Consider the following 24,805-nt stretch of genomic DNA (forward strand, 5'->3'; position numbering starts at 1 on the left):
ACACTGTTCTTGTTCAGTTGCCTTAACCTGTCTAGTTCACAATGAGCTACTGGGTAACCTCCTGGAAGTATGCACACCATCATCCTGAATTTTTCGATGTTCTTCAAACCAAATATTCAATGAAATATTCAGTCAGACAAAGCATTCAGCTGGTGCAAAGCATTAGCACTATTAATGTTTATATTCTTACCTGTCCTAGTGTGCTTGTTTGCAACAGTTAGATTCCCTCCTGCATGGTAAATTTTTCTGGGTTATCCCACAATGTTCTGCACAGACCTATATATTCTATGACACTAAACTAGTTGTTGGAGTAGAGAAAGGTCCCTTCCAGTTTGTGAAATGTATTACCTGTTGTGCTAGGTCTCATGCATAAATAATATGACTGTCAACTGTTTCAAGACAGCTGAAGACCCTCATTTTTGCAAAACATTTTTTCAAGGGATATCTAATAGATGGACAACCCTCAGTCACAGCAGTGTCTGTAGCCAGTGTGTTGAACACGTAGCAGGGTAATGAATTAATGTAGTAAACAGGACATACAGTTTTTTCAGCTGGATTTGAACATGTGCTTCAGGAAAGAGATGGAAGCTTTCAGAGGAGGATTGGTAAAGCTCTGTGTGTGGCTGTTAAACCCTGGAGACTGTTGCACGGAGTCATGTTTCCTATCAACCATCCTTCTCAATGCAGCGTACCAATATGACTACTTACACGCGTATTTGTACTCTCAGTCCCGTTCTTACTGTTTGGTATAGCTGAAGGAGAAGTTGTTTTAGACAAAGTGTTCTTGCAGCTGAATTGCTCAGTAACACAGGGGTTGATTAATCCAGCTGCAGCCCTTTCAGCTGCACAGCTGGCTGCTTCAGTTAGCAGCTGTTGCCTGAAGGAGGTGTGAACTGTGGGTTGCGAGAGAGAAGTCACTGGACTTTTAGAATAAGACACATTGTTCATTAGGCTTTTTACTCTAGGCTGAGAGCAGAATAATCCTCCAAAATAAATTTCATAAAATTTAGAGTCATAAGACAGCACAAAAAACGAAATACACAGTTATAATAGTAAGAGCATATTTTAGAGGAACACTCCTCCTCCCCAGCTAAATGGAAGAAATTGCTTGTTTTGAAGTAAAAGCTGAATACTTACTAGGTTATGCTTACTAACAAATGAACAAAGCAGTTGCAACAAAGCTTCTAACTTTGAGGTAAATCCCTCAGTTAGACAAGCTGTCAGTCAATAGCTCACCTGAGGCATTAGCAGTTCAAGAAATGCCTGTAATAACCAGAAGTAAGTATATGTTAAAGTTGAAAAGCGTTGTATAAAAGCATATGGCATCCTCTAAAGTAACGTTTTTGGGGAGAGTTAAAACAGACACATGCATCTAGTATCTCAAACACCACTAGGAATACTACAATAATACAGTATTCAGAGTTTATGTTTCTCCTTTGTTTTGATTTAGTGCTTAATGATACTATTATGATCTGGTAATCCTGATCACTGACCTAAACAAAATAATTAGCTATAGCCACATAGTCTATAATGTAAAATGTTTAGAACCATTCCCCACTCCCCCTCTCCCCACCCCCACCCCCCCCACCCCCTGATGTTCAAAGGCATACTATATCTCATTTTCTGTTTCTACAGTGTAGATAAATTCATGATAGTGGGTCAGGATTTGAAGGGTTGGTTTGCCCAGTATGTGTGTTGTGGAAGTTTCATCTAACTAGACCAATAACTTGTCAGTTAATAGTTCTAGTTACTTCTAAAAGAACCACTTGCTAAACAAATACCAAGATTTTGCACAATAAAAAGAATCTGGAAGAAAAAAACCTCTAGAAAAAGTGTGTGTTACTGTCTGTACTATAAATTTCTTAGAAAAGTAGATCTTGTGCCTCTCTCAAAGTCTTACAAGACTGTTCTTCAAAATGCCTTAAGAATTTTCTGAGCATCCAAAGCATATAGGATTAGGAATTCAAATATTGTATCAATTATGAAAAACCTTCATATATGCTGGGCTAATGCTATTCTGTCCCCGCACAAACACGTACCCTTTCAAGAACTGAAGAATGAATACAGTACTTACAGCGAATCTGTAAGTACTTACGTACTAGCTACATGGATACATTTTGGCTATTTTCCATTGCATAATGTTTGCACAGTCGCCTGGCTTTTACGAAGCAAAATTTCAGGAAGGGAAACTTGGAAATCGCTGTGAGAACCAGGTTGTCAGAGGTGAAGAAGAACAAATGCTTCCTTTAACTATTTTGCCTCTTCACAAGAAAAGTTACTATCAGAAGAATGTAAAATGCACCTGTTACAATTCAAAGATTTCGATGATGTGCCAAGGCAGTGTCACAATTCTGTAATCCGTCATTTAATCAGAAAACCTTTAGACTGCTTGATACCTGAGGCTGGTAAATTTCCTGACGCTGACCTGAAAGATGGCAATTTTAAGTTTGGTGGTTTGAGCTATTATTTTCTTCGGTCAGGCCTTTAATGATTTTCCTAGGTTTGGATGCATTTTCTGTCCTTCCTGACAATTTTTTGTTAGAATGGAATTTTGGTGGAATAAGAATTTTGGTTTGAATCTTATAATTCTCTTGTTTAAATTTGTTCTTTCCCTTTACATCATAATGCAGTACTTTTTTCCAGGGACACTTGAGTAGATGCACAGAAAGTTATTTATGTCCATACTACAGTTGCTAAGTTCACGGAGACGATTTTCTTCTTATATTTTCTTTTTTTTTATGCCTTAGAATGGTTATACTGCAATTATGAGTGAAGCCTGGGCAGCCATAATTCAACTGCCTTTCAAAACAGTTATCTCAGGCGCTGCTGCAGACACAGCTGTAGGATCGGAAAGCACAGCGCAGACTAGCTGATGTGTGCTGGCTCACCTTCTGAGGTGGGTACGGCCATCCATGAAGAACCCTCTGCTGCTTGCAGAGGTATCTGCTGTGAAGTCTGAATGGCTGTTCCTTCGGCGGCAGCAGTTGCAGAAGTGGTGCATCAGAAGTATGGAACACCAGGATATACTAATACTTGCATCTTCATTCTCAAATACTGCTTTAGCTAGCCAGCATTTCAGAGTTTCAACCTTGCTTGTCACTACTAGCATGAAAACATACAGGTGGAAACCTTACTGGAAGCAACGCCCAATGCTGGCGTTTCTGCCTTGGTAGCTGGTATGTTTACAAAAATTGTCCGTTCTAGAATTATCTACTTGCTACATCTTTTTTCTGTGGAAATGTCCTATGTGTGTAAATGGCAATAAATTGCAAGAGAACACTTCCATACAGAGCCATTAGAACATGCCATGAAGCACTATTAGAGTTCAAAGGATCATTTCATGTGATTTCTACCTGAACTTTCTATTTATCCTGTGCTTTGGAATTAGGGACTGGCATCCTACTGCACAGTATGTCCTGCATGTGCTTAATCACAGTTGTGCAAGTTTTTGTCTAGAGCAGCAAGGGCAAAAATGTCCCATCTGTTACCTGTCCTACATAAGGAAAATATTTTACCATTCCTGTAACTTTTTCTTCTTTACAGTGGTGCAGGGAATAATTACATTATCACTTTATACAACCCCCCACTACATCTCTCCCCATTCTGCATAGAGGAATAAAGGCAAAGAGATATTTTTCCTTGTCGTCTTCTCAGTCTTCAAGACGTGCAGAAAAAGTGCTAAGTGGGTATGGTCTCCATCACTGTCCCTCGTTTACAGACTGGTGAAGACTGGCAGTTGAGTCTTTAAGGATTCTCTGGCAACTGCAGCTCAAATGTATGAGGTGTATTCCCTTCCCACTGGACAGAAAGTCACTGAAATTACTTGCTCTGTGTGAAAATTTGGTTGCAAGCAAAACACACTGTTGCTTATTATCCTCCTTCAGCCAGAAGACTCAGTACATTGTTGATGAAAGCCGGGTGACGCCCCTCTTGTTATATGTCTGTAATTTAACTACAGTCGCATTTAAGTGAAGATTTGAGCTGTTGAGGAAAATTTGGGAATTTTCCTTTTCTTGTCTGTTTCTCTTTTCCCTGTGTTCTACCTCTTATTGCCAGATCCTTCAAACCTTCAAGTCTGTCAGTAATTGGGGGGATAGAAAATCCAGCAGAACTAAGAAAATATACATACTGATCAGGTGATTTAGGACATCGTCCTACAAAGACTTGCACACGTGTAGCTTTATTTGAGATAATTTAACCAGAGGCAGTTTAACTGTTTACAGCATATGGAATTAACACATTAAAAAATGTTGAAGGAGATTGGGAATGTAGTTAATGAAAATTCCTACAGATTTTTGGACTTGGATCGCCTTCCCAAATGTCTTAAGAATGATTTACCTTCAATGTTAGGGAATCACTTTTTTGTTTCTCTGGCATGGAAGAGGCTTCTTTTCGGTTTTAAGTGGTGGTTAACGACAAAACAGAATGCTCTTTAATGAATAAGAAATGGTGATTCAGCAGATTGGTATAAGAAACCTTACAAATACTTAGTTTATTATTTTAAATTGTAATTTTTTTTTATTATTATTTTAAATAGAGCTAAGGGCTGATGCTTTACATGTGGTTCCATTCTTACATTAAAGAAATTTTTAGGAATTTAGTTAATGAAATATGCCTTCAGGTAGGAAATCTGCCACACAAGATCACCTAGGAGCTCTCTAAAGTCATTATTCTTTGCGTTTTGTAAAACACATTCATCTTCCATTATAATAATTTATTGTAACTCCAAAGAGAATAAAATGAGTCTTTAATCATATTTGATTTCTTAAGAGAGTGGGCAAGAAAGGAGAACAAGAGTCAGTTTCTAAGTGATTTTTACTCGTCTAACACGCAGAGGATTACAATCCTACCCCACCCCTCTGACAAAGCCATCCTCATTATTTCAAAGAAAAACACGTACCATCTGAATCACACTGAAAAGCAGCTCTTCTGGACTGGATTCTGCAGCACCCGGGTCAGCCAGGCATGGGCAAAGTGCTGTTAGCTTTCCCAGCACTGCTTGACTTGATCAGTCATTCCACTAAACACACACCTACAAAACACTACTCCACGCATTGGTAACATTTATCATGGTTTCAACTAAAAGAAGTTAAGCGTTGCTGCTCAGCCATGGCTGTAGCGCATGACTCTGGAGCATGTATGCTATTAGAGGTCTGAAGCTTCCTCAACTCCTTTCTTCTCTCTCCCAAAGCTGCTTTTTTGCCTTCTTCTGTATTTCCAGGAAAAATAATGTGGGTTTCAGTTACCGGTACTGAATTTTCTGAACAAAAACCTCTCCGGTGTTTCAGGCACAATCACTTTGTGTGAATGCCTAGAAATAATTCCCAAGAGGTTTGTAGCCTGCCCCTGGTGTTTCCTCCTCTTTGTCAGACAATTCTTAGGCACCTGTTGGGTTGACTCTTTAGATGAAATTGTCAGAGGGTATAGCAAACAAAGACCTGGCAGTTACGTACATAACATCTGTACATCTCCGTTAGTCGGTGTGAAGTGTGACTGGCTGTTCTGCCTTGTGTATCTGGACTTTTTGGTCCAGTGTTTTGCGTGAATGGTGAGTACGTGTGTGTGGAAGGCAGGTGAAGATGATGTTGGGAAATGCTGATATTTTTAACAGCTTGAAGGTTACCTTTCCCTCCTCTTTTGTAACGTTGCCAAGAAGTTTGACCAAAGCACACCTGACATATCAGTAAGCATTTTTTGCATTGGCAAAGATAGTTATTCTGAGTGTGGAAAACAATGAAAAACAATGAAAAGAAACATCAAAGACAGATTTTTGTCAGAGTGATGGTAAAAGTAGAGGTATTTGGAGGGGTTTATTGCTTATTAGTCATGGGCAAAGCAGCAGCCCTGCCCAGGCTTATTTAATTTTCTGCAAAACAAATTAAGGAAGACAGCAGACTGGAAGGGACAAGGGAAATAATGAACAGATCAGAAGAGACAGACCTGTGAGGTGGATTTAGAAAATGGTCTACCAACACCTGAGATATATCTCTGGACTCTTATAAAGCTGTCCTATCTTTACCTTTGCAGATGTGTTAAACAACTGGAAGTACAGGACCAGTCTACTTTTCTAGTCATGCACAAAACGTGTTTAATGAGGCAACAATGTCCCAGAACCCTTCACAGCTAGGAGCTGCAATACAGGGAGCCTTTGTGTATGTAGTAGTTTCAGATATAAGTCTTAGAATGTGGGAAACATTGCCATTCGGATAAGATTTTTTTTTTTGTGTTGGGGTTTTTTGTTTGTTTGTGAGGGGTTTTTTTATTCTGTGGGGTTTTTTTGTGTGTGTTTTTTTTTTTTTTTTTTTTGCTTTAGAGATGTATTGGCATGAAGTGGAAATATCAGTTTCATAAAAAACAAGGCATCATACTGTCAACAATGGTAATTGAACAAAATAGAAACCTTTCATAAGAAAGTGCTTGTTTCAGTTAACTTCTGAGCAGATGTTTTTTGAAAACAGTTATAATATCATGCACTTGCCTTGTTGCAATGAAAGTTTTGATTGTGTTATCTGAAACAGAATTTAAGTGCATGATACTTGCAAATTTAATGAGAAGTGAAACTGTAATCCTCACAAAAATCCATAAAACTGAACAGTATTATTTTCATGTCAGTTGAAAATTCTGATTAATTCAAACTGAAAAATGCAATTATTTTATCAGTTCAGAAAATTTCATCTCAACTACTGGTCTTGAGAGGAAAAACCCATTTCCTGCTCAGTGCCAGCATAATATCTGTTCCAGAAATTGTGGTCCTACACAACTTGCTTTATGCACCAAATGGAATATTTCAGTTTCCAGGTAAGACATCTATCCTGTGCCTAATGAGCCAATGAATTTGGTAATGATTTCAAAAGGATAAACTGCTTGGCTTCTATTTTATGACATTTTTCCAGAAAAATTTGGAATAGTTAAAATACAAAAAGGTCATGGACTTCCATTATACATCACATTGTAAGCTAATTTTCCACAGCTCTTTCATCCCTACATTCTGTTTTCTGTCAAGTGAGAGAATTCTTTAAAGAGGACAAGGTTACTCATTCAAACCTGGATTCAGGGCAGCTTCTTGAATAAAACTTAGACCCTCATATACTTTACTGAAAATTTATTTTACATCATCTGTAGGTGATTGCCTTGGATTCATAATTTAAAAAATAAAAAATCCCACGGTTTTGATCTATAATAATTTCTAGCAACTTGTATTTGAATTACAGATGACATGATCTTAGGATCACAAAGCATATAATTTTTTAAACAATCTATTTTCAAAGTTATGGAGAGGGTATTGCCTATTTCTACTAGCTTTATGTAAATCCATATGGACAGCAATCATGCTTGCATTGGTCTATGTAAATAAAATAGTTACCGTTAAGATATGTATGATTTCCATATGTATTCCATACTTTTTATACAGGATTGCACAGAATAATGCTTGTGGATTAATGGGTAATTACGTAGAATATATTTTTAAAAGGTCAAAGAAATCTGTAATTCTAACTTTCATTTTGAGAAGAATGCATAGTTAATTTAATATTTGGACATCAGTAGACGGCTAAGAAACACAACTATGTAGGTACATGCCATGTAAATAGAGCAGAAAATAGCAGGTTAGTTCTAGTGAGCTAGCTGCTACTTTTGCATTCGCCAACATTCATCCTACCTTCGTTAGTGATACGTGTATACGTATTACTGACAAGTATATTCCTTTTTAAATCTGAGTTTATGTCTGGTTCAGCTTGTAAAAGTTTCTTTCAGGTGGCTGTTTTATAGCTTGCGTAAAACCACTTTTATATTGTGGTTTTGTTTGGGGTTTGTTTTCGTTTTTTTGTTGTTTGTTTTTTTGGGGGTTTTTTTGTTTGTTTTTTTTACCTTTAGACGTATGTTCATCTGAAAAGCAAACCAGGAATTTTTGTCTCAGATAGCACCTGCAGCACCTGTTTCCAGCACCTTACAGTCCATTCCACCTCAAAGATCGATCTTCTGGTTGATATGATAGAAGCCTGATCATTTAGTCCTGACATTTCTGGGTTTGATCCCTAGTAATGATTGGTTCTGGCAGGTCTGTGCGGATGACATGCGGATGCATGCGTTTATATTTGTGAACATTCTCTCTCTATGGAGAGAGTGTCTGTGGTTTTCTAGCTGGGGATAAAAGTATTTAGCCCATAATTTCACTGAAAATGAAGCAGACGTGCAGATCCTGGATCCAGTACTGCAAAGTGCTAGCTGTCTTCCATACCGAGCTTCTCCAGCTTCCTGGAATGGCAGTGACAGCTAAGGGTAATGAACAACTATGGGACTGTGTCCTTTGCTTTCTAGCAAATTAACTTCACAAGGACACCATTTTCTTTTTTTTTTCTAAGCTGGCTGCTGAGCTTTAGCCATACTATCTGTGCAAAGTAATTGAAAGTATAAGCTAAAATACATCTATCATGTCTTTTAATTTATATGGAATAAAAGATCAAAGAAAGCTAAAACCTCTCAAAGCACCAGCTATACCACAGTCCGACTTCTAATGAGCCTGAGTAACTTGGTTATTTGAATGCTGTTCAGTAATTAAGCATTTTTTCTCATGTCTGTTTTTCCATTCTGTGTTGCTAAGTAAACTCTACAGAATATAGATATCTTGTGTATAATTTCAGGAATAAACATAGATGAGTGCAAAAACCTTGGAAACTGGTTGGATTGTTAAGTAATCCTTTACAGGCATGAACTATGTGCATTCCTTTTTTAACAGCTCGAGCTAGGTTCAGAAGAAGATAAAGCCACTGCCATTCTTGCTATGAGTGCACCGAGCCCCTTGTTGCTTCATGCCATGACTTTGTCGCGTGGCAGCAGGGAGGGTGAGAGTGGTATCTGCAGCCTTTTACGTAAAATGTTTCCATGCCAAATCACTGTAGAAAGGAACCTAAGTGTGACTTGAGGATACTTCATCTATCGTGCTGGTGTGGTCACTGTTACCAGTTATGGAAGAACCTGAAAAGTTTTATTGTTTTCCTTTAATAACACTTCTATAAGAACACGTACTACTTCTATGCCTGGGGCATAAGGTATGGAGTGTCTACATGACCTGCCACTGAATGTTATGTATTTTATGAGGAAATTACTCTTGTGTCTCCTATATCCTTAGTGGTATAGCCTTTCGTTGTACAAACACTGAAACTAGACAGCAAAATTAAAACATCTAATACTTCAGTTCTCTGAATAGTCTCATTTTTTTGGGCAGCTGAGCACCCACAACCATGAACAGAAAGGAACATCTGTGTGGATATCTTTGAGTAATGCATAACTGATCTGTTATGAACACCATTCAGGGTATATCCTAGGAAGGACAAATCTCTCCCCTGACTCCAGTTCTGTGATCTTCTCATGCAACTGGTCCTATTAAAAAAAATACACAAAAAGTCCATACCAGCATATGGTATAGGGGAAACAGATACAAATGCATGTTTTCTAGAATGATTTGGGTACCTGCATAGGAGAATATATCAAACAGAAAGAAAAGCAAATGCCAGCAGTTGAAATAACTGAAATTAATTTCTCAAGTCAGGACTTCTGACTTTCCGGATTCTAGTTTGTTAACACTTGTATTCATATTTTTCTCATCCTGAGGTAGTAAAAGCAAAAAGAAGCAAGCTGTACACAAAGGCTGTCATGCACTGGTGGCATGCTTTTTTATATTTCTCTATTCCTAAATGAAGTCAGATTGCTGAAAGCTGTAGTCGGTATTTCTGCATTCATCAAACCAGTATCAGTTATGCTCTAATAAAGAGCAAATCAGGAAATCTGTACAAGTTCTTGACGTTGCTGACAATCACAGTTAAAATGTAAAATACTCAACTACATTAGTTTTATTTTTTTATTGAAATTAATTTAATCTTGATACTCCAGTATAGCTAGTTCCTGAATTTATATATACAATTGTGATGTAGTGTGCGTGAAATTAATTTCTTTCCAAACACAGAAACAGTAAAGATGAAACCATAGTAATTTGTCATGGGTGTTTCTCTGTGCATTCAGTAACAGATCTGAAAGTCTGTAAAGATCCGTCAAGTATGCATATTCAGTTAATGTGAGTTTTCATTAACGTTTTTTTTATCATGAATATCTTTGAAGACAATATTCTAGTACTGTTTCTAAAAGGACTAGACTGGGAGTAGAAACTTACAGAGCTGCAAAGCTCCCACTTGCACCTGTACTTCTGTAATGTTGCTCACACTTCAAAGCCACTTCTGCTGATGTGAATTAAGAAAATCCACAGTCATTGATGGATAGGCTTTGACTTCATATCATACTTCTATTGTCCTATTTTTGTTGGTGAAAACTGCATCCTGTAAGAAACCTCTGGTTTCTGAGTGGTGTATCTTATCTTTTACGACAGGGAAAAGAACCAGGTCAAACACAAGAGCAATTGGCTGCAGTGGCTGTTTCTAAGTCCACTTGACCAAAAAATAGCATAGAGTCACAGAACAGCTTGTTGGAAGGGACCTCTAAAGATCATCTAGTCGACCCCCGCCACTGCAAGCAGGGGCACCTTCCACTGGACCATGTTGCTCAAAAAAACCCACCCAGTAATAAATAAACTCAGTGTTTTATATCTAAAATAAAAGACCAGTGTTAGGAACCAAGGCTGCCAGGGCTCTTTGTAACAGTTCTTGCACATCTCGAGGTGGAACAAAACTAACTGGTGTGCTCCATGAGCACGTAGTTAAAATCGTTACTGCTGGCTGGCCAGTGGGGCTGGGTCCTCCCCTGCCTGCTAGGTAGGTGCGTCTTCTTTATCATGCACGGAGGATGCCTTCCTCCACTGCAGAGCCGTGGCTGCTCTCCTGGAAACGGAGACATATCATCCTCATTTTAAAAGCAAATGAAACATGCCTTCAATCTAACAGAAGAGTGCTACCTGCTTTTTGTATGTTTCCTTCAGACATAATGCCTCCCTCCATTTCTTGCTAGCTGGGACACAGCTCCGTGGCTAATGGCAAGGGAGGGAGGGGAGGGACGTAATAATTCTGAGTCTGTTCTGTAGTCTGTGTTGTGCTGGCCTGCAGGAAACATTCATCGGGCTAGGAAGATAAAGTACACGTGAGCCATAAAGTTTGTGAAAAATAACTGTGTTTCAGGGACTACTTTTCACTGGGTGATTGCCGCCTGGCAAGAGCTGTAATGGCTGGGTTTCTGAACAAGCAGCAGGATTGCCTGTCCTCTGGCTGTACTTGAAAGGAAGGAGATGGCTGCTACTTGTATGAATCCCCCAGGTTTTGTGTAAATGTTAAATTTAGTCTCAGAATACTTATTGGATTGAATTCCTTGGGAGTTTTATGCAGGAGACAATGTTGTTTCTGAATCCCAGTAAGAAGCAGATACAAGCAAAGCTCAGCACCATCAAAAAAGGAAGCACTGGGAATCAGAAGAAACACAACTGCTGTGAATGCTCAAGTCAAAAGCTGACTTTGATGCTTTTCCAGTGTTGACTGGTGGTTGAGCAGGGGTTTTTCAAGGTTCCAGTTTAGGTGAGTCAGGTCTCTCCATCCTAGGTGACACCCGGGGTCTCTTTTTTAACTTTGATCTTTGCATGGTTCCCACAGCTCTGAGTGCACAGTGCTGCAATGCTGTTTGCTTCCTTGTAGACTTCTGGGGTCAACACTGCTTTCACAGTGGTCTTTGGGACCATTTCCAGTGGGTAATTGGTCAGCTTTTCTAATCAAATTTCCGTTGGTTTTTCTACTTTTAAGAACATGCACACACAAATAGAAACAGCAATTCTGGTATTTTTGACAGTGCATCTGTTCTGCTCAGGTGCTACTTAAAATTCTCTATGACAGGGTTTATATTTACATCATGGTTTCAGTTTTAGCAGCGTTCCCGGCAGCAAGGAACGGAAACTTGCTGATGGAAAGAAAATAATTATTCCCTCTTTCTTTTGCCAAGAACCTTTCAAAGAGAACACGCATTGGGTCACAGCAAATATGGTTCTTCAGTTTATGTATTGTTTAGGGATAACCAGAGCTGAGCTACTACTAGTCTGCTTCCAAACTCATCCTAAGTCTAGAGGGATATTTCTGGTAGTGCAGGTGGGAGGCTAAGCAGCAAAGCCATTCCCTTTGCCTGTGACTGTGTAACGTGAGAATTAAGAAATACCTGCAGAAATGCTATTTCATTCCAGATGCAGAATTGTGTTTTTTTACTCTGGTGCCATACTGCTGTCATCAGTTTTCTGATTTTTGTTTTTGTGTAAAGGGGCTAACTTAACATTTAACACAATATTAAGCATTTGGGGTGGGGGGTGGGGTGGGGGGAGGGAGTTACAGTTGATTAGATTGTATTTTTGTATAATGTGTTGATAAACTGAAATGAGAAGCTTGTGCTTGCTATGTATTACAGGTCTTGTACTGCATTGCATTTTAAAAACCAGTAGCACCATGCCATTTATCCGTCTCATTACAAGGCTTTGGGATTTTCTTGCCACCTAATGGCCAGTTACTGGGAATTGCTGTTGGGCTAGATACCAATCTTCACCTGAGTGGAGCAGTTTCTATCCTATATTGTTGTATAAAGTTGTTCATATTTTGAGAAGATTAAAATTATGCCATTAGGAGCAAGTTCCGCAACCACGTCTTGGCCATCTTAAGTTCTCCCAAGTGGCCGATGGCTTACCTTTGGTGCAACGCTTCTGTGGATTCAAGGAATCACAAGACATTTGGGCAGTCCAAGAGGCAAATTACAGTCCCCCAGAGCTTTTTTGTTTCATACTGGGCAATCCAGACCATTCCAGTAGATGAAGCTGAAAGATTAAGAGTACAAGGGCATGTGGATGTCTTTACATCTCACTAAACAGAGAAGGTAAGAGCTAAGACAGCAATAAGTATAACTGAAAAGCTTGACGTGATTCCTTTTGACAAAGAAAAGTTCTTCCCTTTGAATTTACTGCAAGTGAAGGGTCACCTGGCATCCACCACACATCTGAGACTCTGGGCTGCTGAATACTGCCTGCCTAGCTGAGGGTCGCAGTACATATACATTTCTGGCTAAGCATCGAGGTTTAACCCTGGCTGGCAACTCAGCCCCTCGCAGCTGCTTGCTCACCCCCCACCCCAGCCCATGAGATGGGGGAAAGAATCAGAAGTGTAAAAGTGAGAAAAATCATGAGTTGAAATGAAGACAGTTGAGTAGGTAAAGCAAAAGTCCTGTGCACAAGTGAAACAAAACAAAGCATTCCTTCCCCGCTCCCCACGGGCAGGCAGCCTCAGCCACAGGGCAGCAGGGCTCCATCACACGTAACGGGTACTCGGGAAACAAAATCCATCACTCCAGATACTGGTCCCTTTCTGCTTCTTCTCCCAGCTTTATACGCTGAGCCTGAGGTCATATGGTATGGGATATCCCTTTAGTCAGTCGGGGTCAGCTGACGATTTTTTTCTGCGAAACCCCGAAACATAGCCCCGTATCAGCTACTGTGAAGAAAACTAATCCCAGCTGAACCAGCATAACAAGGTAATTGGAGAGAGGCTGGTGTGAGCTGTGCACAGGTCTCAAAAACAGTGATGGGCAAAGCAGACACGGGGGAGATGGAGGTAGAGCACTGCACACCTATCGTTCTGAAAGGGCCTGAAAAACTGTGTTTCTCCACACCGCTATTAAGGTTAGCACGAGGTAGACAGTATTTCCAAAGACCGAGTCTGTCTGGCATTTTTTAAGAGCAGGTTTAAAAACACCATAGAGAGGGCTAGGCAGACTGTGAGTGAAAGTAAGAAAAGGAGTAGAAAAATGAAAAGGAAGTAAGAAAGGGAGTTTGATGCTTAGCTAGTCAAAAGCGGAGTACTGTAACTACTAAAAATGCAAAGAACACCCTAAGATACTTCATCTCATGAAGAGTCTGAATTTCCAGGTCTAGTGTCACTATAGAAATTCACTGCTGGAGTGATTTAAAGCAAAAGATTCCTGAATTATTCTTCAAACTTTAACTTAGGCCTCCAACACCTTTTGGAAAACCATTTTTTCAACTGTCACACATTTAAAATTATTTAATTTTTGAACTAGAAAAGTTTATAAATTAGCTAATTGTTAGTAGCATGGATATATTTGGTCCAATAATAGCACAGCTGCCTAAATTGTTGCCATTGCCTGACTGCTTTTCTTTTTCACTGCAAGAATAACTTTTAGGTATTTGCATTCATATTTGTAATTTCAATTAGGTTGAAACTGGGTATGTAGCAGTAAGACCACAGAAGCGTGGCTTTCAGTGGGAGGCTAATCTCCTGAGTGAGCTCTCGGGGCCGGGGTGCCCTTGTGTGTCTTGTGTTGATGTGTGTGGAGCTGGGGTTTTGCTGTTCCTAGTTCCCATATCGGGAAAGTTGAAGATGCTCTGAATAGGTGAACAGGTGCTGTGGTCCTATCTAACTGGCATAAAGATGCCTTTATCTTCTTCATTTCCTAAAAGGGCTCTAATTTTGCAAGTGATTAAAAAAACACCACCACCCTCCACACACCCACATCCAAAATTGCAGTTGACGTATTTTTAACATTTCTTAGCAAATCTAGTCCAGCAGCAGGATACTGAAACCAGGAATTTCATTATTAGGAAAATTACAATTTCTAGTTCCATTTACTATTCTCAAATCCGTGTATTTGCATTATCATATATGCCTCTGCATCTCAGGCTATGGTTACCATTAAAGCTTTTTAATCAACCCATGATCTGAAATCATATGGATCACAGGAAATTAATGTTCTTCGCCAACTGAGTGGAAATACAGGATCTCTGAATCTCTGGCTTTGGTGGTCTCATGAATGGTTTTCATTGTTTTATTCTCAGTTCCAGTTGCAACAGTAAGATCTGACAGAATCTATTTCCCTTGTACTGATAAGTAATACAATTTTTGAAGCAATTTCAGTATTTTAACCTCTTCTGGTCAATATTTTCTTAAACTACATTAAATAGTAAAAACTCCCTTGCTTTCTTCCTTCTTTGGGCTCTGTTTTTTAGTAGTTTCTCAGACTGCCTTTAATCTGCGATAGCCAGTCTACATTTAGCTTTTAGTTTCCCAACCCTTTTGATACAGCTTGCTATTTCATGAGTGTTCTTACTTCCATTTTCTGTAGTTCTAAAACTTTTCTGTATTGAAATGGCTTTGTGAATATTGTAATTTGCTGATGACTCTGAAAAGGGACATTTTTTATTGGTAGATGGAAAAAATAATTTTATATATATATATATGTCCACAAACTCTCTAGTCATTTTGCTGTACTTTTTCCTAGAATTCTCCGAGACCTTCCAAGGAAAACTTACTAAGTCGGAGCTGACCTGAAGCTCACTAAAGTCAGTGGGAAGGTTTCCATTGATTTTAAAAGGCTTTAGATCATTGTGTATTTATTCAGTAGACATGCAAGAAACACATGTGTCTTAGAGAAGTCTGGAATCCACAGATGTGTAGATTTATACGTCTAAAATATTCCTTTAAGAAAAAACCCAACACTGTCTTGATGTTGCCAAGAATGAAATGTAGCTAATTAGGGAACTGAAAATTATTTAATTAATGCATTTCACTTTATAATAGACAAAAGGGGATTACTGCACATCAGCTCAACAGGACAGTTTTTAAAATAGTTAAATGCTAGGTTCCAAGGTAATTTCATTTTCTTATTGTAATGAACAAATTTAACGCTTGAATGTGCCCTAGAAATAGTCATCCCAAGGCAATTTTATATTCTTGTTCTTGTGAATTTTTGATGTATGAATCTGTCCTGGAAATAGTAGTGTTTGGAACAGAATACACAGCATTTAAATTAAAAAAGGTACTTAATCCCATGCCAGGCACCAAGACTCTTGAAAAGTAAATTGGAATCTGGAGGAGGCAGAAATGGATAATTCAGGATGGAAAGAGTAAACTTGAACTGCTTATTTTTATGGATTCCCTTGGGTGCTGGAAGATTTAAAGTTTTGGGGAAGAAGGAAAGAAGTACAAAACATTGTGGAAAATAATAGTATGTGCCAGTCTTGATAAAACTAAGAAGACTTCAAAAAACACTTCTTTTTTTTTTTTTTAAAATTACTTTTTTTAAAAAACCAAACTAAACATATTCAAAGAAAATGGGTTGTATAAATATATCTTGTCCACTTTAAATACAGAAAGGTATATTTACATAGTAAGTCTGCACCAGGTAAATGATCTGTGTGAAGTGATTTATATAAGCGGAATACCTCTTTTACAGTATGCTTACTTTTTGGCTGTATAATCTTTCATTTTACAATGGAATTTTGTCATACTGAAGGTTACGTATAAGCAGAGGAAAAGAAGGCAAAAGAAGCAAAAAGTTGCTTATTTTTCTCACACAGAATAAATGCAAAACTAGACCTGTTAGTCTTTTTCTGCTTACCCCCTAAAAGAAGAAGTGTTTTGCAAGGCTGTGGAGATAGGAGTTGTAAAAGCACAACGTTAGGACAGTTATATGATTTACATGGCTTAAGCTCTAGTCACGTATTCAACTTCTATACAACTTCCCCACCCCCCCACCCCTTTCTGGCCTATGGGAAGGTGCTGGAGAGACAGTTCACTAGATATTACAGTTTAAACTAAAAGAAGTATTCCAACAAGATGGTCTTTCTAGAAACTTTCAAGAAAGACACATAAACCTCAATTTCCCACCAGAGGATTTTTCCATGAAAATAATTTTGATGGGCCATATTAGGCCATGGCTGGTATAAACATATATTTGGCTTGCAGTTAAATTTTTTTTATTGGACTAGTACAGAATGTTTAGGAAAAGTAAAAAAAAAAACCAAAAAACCAACCCAAACCTTGAACCCTTCACAGGATTAGAAGTTTGGCATTAGAAGTTTGCAGTGTAGGTGTCTATGTCAGGTTAGCCACCTGAGGCTGGCTGTGTTGTCACAGGAGAGAAAAAGGCACCTGACCTATTTCTGAACAGTCTGCTTAAAATACAATGCACTGCATGCTGGAAATACTTTCCTTCCAAATACAGGAGATCAGGGTGGTTAGCTTAGATCTAAGTGCTAAACACACATTAGTAGTTCATCTAACACTTCAGGTGTTATTCAAGGAATTTGCACCGCAGCACTTTAAAACCTTCTCTAAGTCATATTTACAGCTGACTGAATTGTTTATTATGAATAATTTCTCTCGGGCATTTTGCTTTTCTTATTACAAATAATTAGTGAATGATTATGGCATTTAACTGGCTTTGGAAAAATTCCAAAGTACATTGTAAATACTGAATATAAATAGGGATTTGGGTTTTATAATCATACCTAAAATTGTTTTCTGGGAACCTTTTTCACTGTTTGACTAGTTCAAATTAGATTACTTGTGACTCGATCAATCACAAGTTGGGTTTGGACAGCCTTAGAGCTAGTTGAGAAAAGTCAAGAGGTGACATTTAAAAACCTTATTTGTTTTGTAGCTGGCAACCAGTGTGTGCTATTGCAGTCTATAGCTCCTGTAATGTACTTCCCAGTTATTTGTAGAACAACTAGTATGCTGTTGCTTGTGATGATCAGAGTTATTGTGATTATGCTTTAATTTTTTGGTAGGTTTTATTGCATCATCTGTAATATGTCAGAGCATTTTCATTACATCAGAGATATGTTTTATCCTAAGTGCTGTGATCCCTTTGATATCATAAAATGCTTTTCAGTGCTGAAATCCCTAAGTAGACATACAAAATTCTATCCATCATATAAATTGTATAATGACAAATTAATTCACTGCAAAACAAGGCCACGAGACAAACCAATCTGTGACCTTCTGCCTATTTAGAAACTTCTAGAAGCATGAACCACTCATAGCACATGGATACACGTTTCTTTTCAGACTGTACTGGGTCTGACTGCACTGGAGGTAATGTTTTCCACAGCAGCCCCCATGGTGGTGGGTTTTGGGTTAGTGACTAGAACAGTGTTGGTAGCACACCAGTGTTTTGCTGCTGCTGACCAGTGCTTGCACAGGGTCGAGGACTCCTCCGTTTCCCACTCTGCTCCCACAGCGAGGTGGCTGGGGCGGGCAAGAGGCTGGGAGGGGATGGAGCTGGGACACCTGACCCCAACTGACCCAAGGGACATCCCATACCACATAACGTCATGATCAGCAATAAAAGCTATGAGGAAAGGGGGCACATGATGCATTTGTCATTATGGCATTTCTCTTCTGAAAAAAACACTATGCATATTGATGTCCTGCTTCCCAGAAAGGGCCTGGACACCCGCCTGCTGATGGGATATACTGAGTAAATTCCTTCTTTGCTTTCCTTCCCCACGCGGCTTTTGCTTCACCTGTTAAACTGCCTTTATCTCAAACCATAGTTACTCTCACCCTCTGTTTTCTGCCTGCCCCACAGGTAGAGGGCAGGGAGTAAGCAGCTTGTGTGGGTGCTTAGTTTTTGGCTGGGTTCAGTCCATCACAGAATCGTATTTACTTGAAGTGAAATTTCTCTTTTAAGGCCCATTCATCTTATAAAAACAAGGATTGGTTTTGAAACATAGGTTAAATCTCTGTTGTCTTTTGATATTTTTTCCCAGGTTTTTATTCCATTGGGATCAGTAGTGCCAGTGCTGCAGAAAAAGCTTTCCTATGGCACTTCTAAAAGAATGATTTTTTTACCAGATCATTTACAAATCATGACAAGTTGAATGTCAGCTTCCAACAAGCAAATTGCGAGCTAATTTAAACTATACATTTTACTGGTTAATAAGCAAGCTACTTTCATCTTGCAGAAGGATATCTCTCACTATCCCTCTTTAAAGAACTATTTAAGAAATATTTCCAAAAGAGAAATAAATAAATAAATATGTCAGTGTACTGTCTTTGTTTTAAACCTCCCAGTAAAGCCTGAGATTAGACTCCATGTATACATTGAATTCATCCAAAAAACCCCAACATGGTAATAGAATGCACTGGTAACAAATGATCGGATAGTTTGAAGCATGGCACAAAGAATTTCAGGTTTTGTTGGTGATTCTCCTGAAGGTAGCTAATGCTCTGAATGGTAAAATGCAGGAAAAGCTGCAACAGAAGGGTCAGTTTGGACGTCTGCCTATGGAAGATCAGGCTTACACAGGTCATGGGACAGAGGCAGGAATAGTTGCAAAAAGCGTGGCTGTGGAGCCACTCTTCAGTGTGTGAAAGGTTTCCCTTTTTTTCCAGCCAGTAGAAAAAAATGCTTTCATGTTTCTGCTTGCGTACCTGAGCAAAATACCTTTGCTTAGACCACTGCCAGAGGACCCAAAGATACCTTGTAAAATAAATGTGTATTATTTTTTTACTGCCTTTGTTCCCGTTGCCCTGTTTTCCCAACTGACCACTGAAGATCTTCTGGAAACAGTGTGACTGATCTGGGTGTGATAGGTGACTCTTTCATTTTTGGTCTTCCTTTCTGGTAAGATCGAAAATTAAGGCCTTTTAAATCAAGTAGTTGTTTCCAGGAGTTTTAGTTTTCTTTATCTCATCAATACTACATTGTGACATATATTGATAACTTTATCTCTCAATATCACATTGTGAACAATACATAGCATATAGGAAGGATCTGCAAGACTCTTTGTCTTCTCCAGTGCAAGTCATATAAGGCTCTACAAGGAAGAAGGTTTGCTTGCTGCTCGAGTCTAGTTGTCAGTGTGACTTAAGACCTAAATACACTGGGTGCTACTACTAATCACAGGAGTAAATCCTATCATTTGTGCCTTAGTGGGTAAGGAAAATCTCCAGATGATCTCTTGTCTTTTTCAACATATGTTGATTGCAGTGCCATGAGGATTTTTTGCTAAATAGAGCAGAGGTATCTGCACAGACACTCTGTCATGCTTGTCTGTATGTTTACTGTCTGTATATCTGCATCTGAGCTAATTGTCCGGGATTCCTTTAGTAGAGAAAAATAGCACTCTTGAAGTGCAAGTCCTCTCCACTGTCCTTATTGCTTTTTCCTTCATACCTCCAACTTCCTCCAGTCTTGTGGATTGTGGGGACCCCTCTTTTTTCTTGTCTATCCCACAGAGATAGGTCCAAGCCATTTTATGAGTTTCCTAATTCACATGATCATGCTTTTTATCTAGATGATTAATTTTAGGTGCCTGCAGTCCAAAGTGATGGCTCACAACCTTAGCAATTACTGGTGACAGCTCTGAAGCTATCCTTCCTTTTCATTGTCTCTCACCCACCCAGCCTCCACCACCAACTTCATTTCCTTCACCAGATTTTCAGGGTCAGGCTGCTCAGCAAGATGTCACTTGTTTAAGGCAGAATTACCTTGCTGTCAGACATGCTTTTGTTCCTTGTCTTGGACAAAGGAGAGCTAAAGAGGTGTTTAATGGTTAAGGTATTTCCTGCTGATGAGATAGATGTTAACAAGAATAACTACACCAAGTTATTTCTTTCACCCCCACAAGATGCATTAACTGCATAACCCAGAGCAATACTCTGCTTTGACAGGCAATGGGACCAGTGTCACACTAAGGTGACATGCAGAAGGTTAGAGCTGTTAGGATTAGTTTTTTGATTGTTTAGATTATTTTTTTTAACCTGCCACTTGAATATTTTTTTCATGCACTTGTATGCTATTTTCTGTAACAAAGTTTACTTCATTTTTCAAAAAGTCATTAAGAAATTGGAATACAAAGACTGAGTAACAAGAAGGAACAGTATCAATGGTGCTGCTGATTTCTCTAGGCACACTGAGAAAGCTGATAAGTACTGTAAGAAAAGTGGCTGCAGAAAAAAGTAAATTAACCAGGTATAAACCTGCTCAATTCTGTCAAATTTCTGGAGTATGGAGTGGGTGTGAACTCATGACCCTCAATAAGACTTTCCCAGATTCACTAATTATAATTACACTAGGTGCTGTAAGTGGAAACTACAAATAAACAATTAAGAAAGGAAAAAAAATTGCTCTTTCTCTGTATGAGTTCTGCTTATGACACTTCTTGTGTGCAAAAGGCATTAGCTGTATTTTCCCTCCTTTCTATATATTTCAAATTAATTTATAGAATTATAATGATGTTTTTGTTTTTCAGTATTTCCCACTGCAATCCAGTGATTCAACAAAATACCCTTACTATAAATCAGAGATGATTTTTAAATATTGTCTTTTTTAAATACTGACTTTTCTGTAAAATCTAATGGCAGAAAATTTGTGTTTAAGAAATGCACATCTAATTTCTCAGAAAGTTGCCCAGTTTCACTCCAGTGGGATTACTTGTGTGAATTAAGACCATTATGTATGAAAAGCTGGGGAAACTAGCAAAAAACCTGCAAACAACAAAGTCTGTGCAGTGTAGCATCTATTCAATTGGTGAACATAGGAAACTACGTCACTGTGCTGTTTCTGCTTCCATGACTGCTTTTTGGCTCTCCAGCTCTGAGTTCGTAACTGTTGATGGCTTAATTTACATTATAAATAAGCCACTCTGGAACAAATGTGAAATTTATTAAAATAATATTATTACTTCATTAGATTTTGGATCAGGCATAAACCATGAAGTACAACAAAACACAGTGGAAGGAAATAATGGCACAGTCTCCATGCTGTATTTATTTTTCTAATACAACATTTACAACCAAAGTTTTCATGGATTTCATGGATTATTTTTCTCCTTACATGAAAAGCTGAACCTGAAAAGCAATGAATATTTTCTTACAATTCACATTAATATTTGCAGTGTAAGGCTGATGAAAATAAGGAACATGAGCAGTACATCATCTAACATCTTTTTCTGGATCAGAAACATTGAATTAGATGCCCTATTTCATTGTTTCAGGAGCTAGCATTTACACTGTCATGAATCCAAGTTCATGTTATCTTGTTGTTAACAAATTACTTCTATAACATATTTTGAGAAACAATTTTCCTGTAACATTTGACAGAAGTAATGTTTTCATAGATAAGATGCGTAAGAAAGAGAGGTATTTTTCATATTAATATATTTACGTTACTAAAATGGTTGTGCATTACCTGCTGAATGCTTAGTATGGAAATGAAAAGATTGTCATTTCATCTAGAATCAAAATAACACAACATGTACCAAGATATCAGGCAGGTTGGGTTGTTTTTTTTTTTACTGTGTGTGAAGAAACAATTTCAAACATGGTCACAGAAACAGCGATGGATTGATTTGTAGGTCATTGTATTTCCTCCCTGTCAATATCTAAGTTACTTATCCTCTCATTAGCATAGTTTCTGACTTGGATGCAGTCCTAAATACTCTGCTAAATACTATTCTGAGGTAAAATAGTTGCTTATCATCATCTGCGTCCTGATAGCCCACGGGTAAGACATTTCAAGTATTGAGAAATGACAATTTGAGGGTCTCCTAGGCCACTCTGGGTGGTTGTTTTGTTTGTTTGTTTTTACACAAGATGAGAAGTGTTTAAACAAAAAGTCAAATGAAATGTAGCTTTTGTAGAGTGTTACATTCAGAGGCAAGAGAGCATGTATGGGCATCACGGCCATCCATCAGGCTGCTACTGATTTCCCCATTGGCATGTATCTCTGAACCGAGTCTATGTAAAAATTACGGTATGGCTGTGTAAACCTTATTTAGAAGCCCATCCTTGCCTGTGTTTTGGCAAAAAAATTACAGATGTGCTTTTGTGTCTACCTGATAAGTGATTTCTGGAAAGAGAGGAGTTTTTTGCTTCTGCTTACTGACCCTGCTCAGAGGGCAAAGGATTTCAGGTGAAGCTTGCACAGCATACAGATAAGTTAAATATGCTGCATAGGGTGAAAAAGTGAAAGGGCCCAGAGCTGGACAGTTTCTAATCTTCATGTGTAAGACTGAGGAGTTGACTTAGTGTGCCCCTGTGCCCCTGTCTATTAAATGCAGACTCTTGATACGGTTCATTAACTGAATTTCTGGCTGGAGTTACAATTTGAACTGAGAATGTATTTTTAGTTTCTTAAATTAGATCATGCTTTCTGCTCTGCTTCCTTTGCTGGACCAGCGACTTTGCTTACCATACTAAAATGTTGACTACTTCATTTGCAGTTTTATTTTTGACTTAAAAGATTGTATTTAGCAAGATACCTGATATAAAGTGCATTGCTGTAGCTTTCATATTTCCTCATGCCTTGGCTTTCTAATACCTAAAATTCTTACGAGGAATACAGAACTAATGTAGAATTCCACCAAAGGCCAGTTGAACCTTAGTATTTACTTCAGTTGTTTATGGTAATAGTACCACTTGTCTTTTGTTTTGTTGCCAAATGTAGATTTAATACTTCAGAGCCACTGAATGGAAAAATCAGTTTGACACCTCCTGGTGCTGCAAGTTACAGAAAAAGTAAAATGTAAGATGAGAAGAAACCCGCACTGATAGATGAAGGTTTTACCTGTACTAAATCAGGAAAATGGCTGATTCAGTGAAAAAGTAAATTTCTACGAGTTGAACAAGCAGCAGAACTCTGAACAGTGATACCACTGGTTTCTATGAAACTAACCACACAGGTGACACCAAGGTTCTGCTGTCAAATAACCTGTATAGATATCTCTTAAAAATAATAATACATTTACAGCACCTTCTGTTGATATCTTCATTATACCCTTATCATCAGAGACGTATTTGGTTACTCAGAACTCAACATTTTTTACTATTTTTTTTCTGAGAATGAATAAAAAAAGAAGACGTCACAACGACTTCTCCATTAAGGTTGTGTTTTTCATATAACACATATTTATGGACTCCGTATTTGAGATGTAAGCTAATGTATTTACTGTAGGTGACCAGAATAATTTTTCAGTAAAACACTATTGGCGTACACAAAGACCAGTGCTACCGGTGAAAAAATCTTCAAGAAGGCAAAACATGCCCAGCCATTCGGCAGGAACTGAGCAGAGATTTAGAGGCAGCTGGTGGTGGGTCATGCTTGACTTTCCTTTTAATCAGCTTGGGCTGAAAAATAAAAATCAAACAAAAAGAAATACCGAAGTCATAAGCAATTAAGGAAAGGGCTTGCAGTCTCACCGAGGAATCCCCTTCTCAAAGGGTGATCTTCGCCCTAAATATATATATGTATATAGTTACAATTTTTCATGTACTTTATACTACTCCAGACTCTAAAGAAAATTACTGTACTTCTGTGTTCTGTACCGCTCTGAACGAACTAACCTGTTTGATGTCAGCAATTACCATGGCCTCATACTACACTGAGAAGGAAGCTGAATAGTTTTCCAAGGTTGTCTTCACTACCTATTATACTTGATGAAAGAAAAATGCCCTTTGGGTCTTGCTTTAAGTTTGTCCTGTCAGGTAATCTCAGACTCAGTAATCTTGAAGTTCCAGGTTTTCTTGTTGCCTAAAGAAATTTGTATTGGTATTTTGCCTAAACATGTTTATATGGGCTATGGACTTCTTGTGTTACAGGTTATGCATAACAAATTAGTGATATATAAATCTCTGGTTTTAAGCAAAATTGTCAATTCTGAATGAAGTTGAAAGATGTCAGAAGAATTATTTAAAAATATTAGATAAATAAATTACATGGTATTACTTCTTAAACGTTCCAACATTTTATGTTGATTTATAATAATATTTAAATGAATACTTATTCAGAAATAAAAGAACAGTGATTGTCCCTGTAAATTCAGATTTGACTGACAAGAGAAGGATGTTTATAATAATTTTATAATTATGAAAAATAATCTTAAATTCTGAATATTATGAGCAATTCTCTAACATCAAAGAGCCTCTCCTTGTTATGAAGGTTCAGGTCCTCCAGCAAGGTTGCAAAACCAAGAAGTGTGACCATTCACACAACTGGATTGTCTTATTAAGTCTTATTAAGACTTCTACGTACAATCTTT

Source organism: Falco cherrug, chromosome Z (genome assembly GCF_023634085.1).
Source record: "Falco cherrug isolate bFalChe1 chromosome Z, bFalChe1.pri, whole genome shotgun sequence".
Lineage (NCBI taxonomy): Eukaryota > Metazoa > Chordata > Aves > Falconiformes > Falconidae > Falco > Falco cherrug.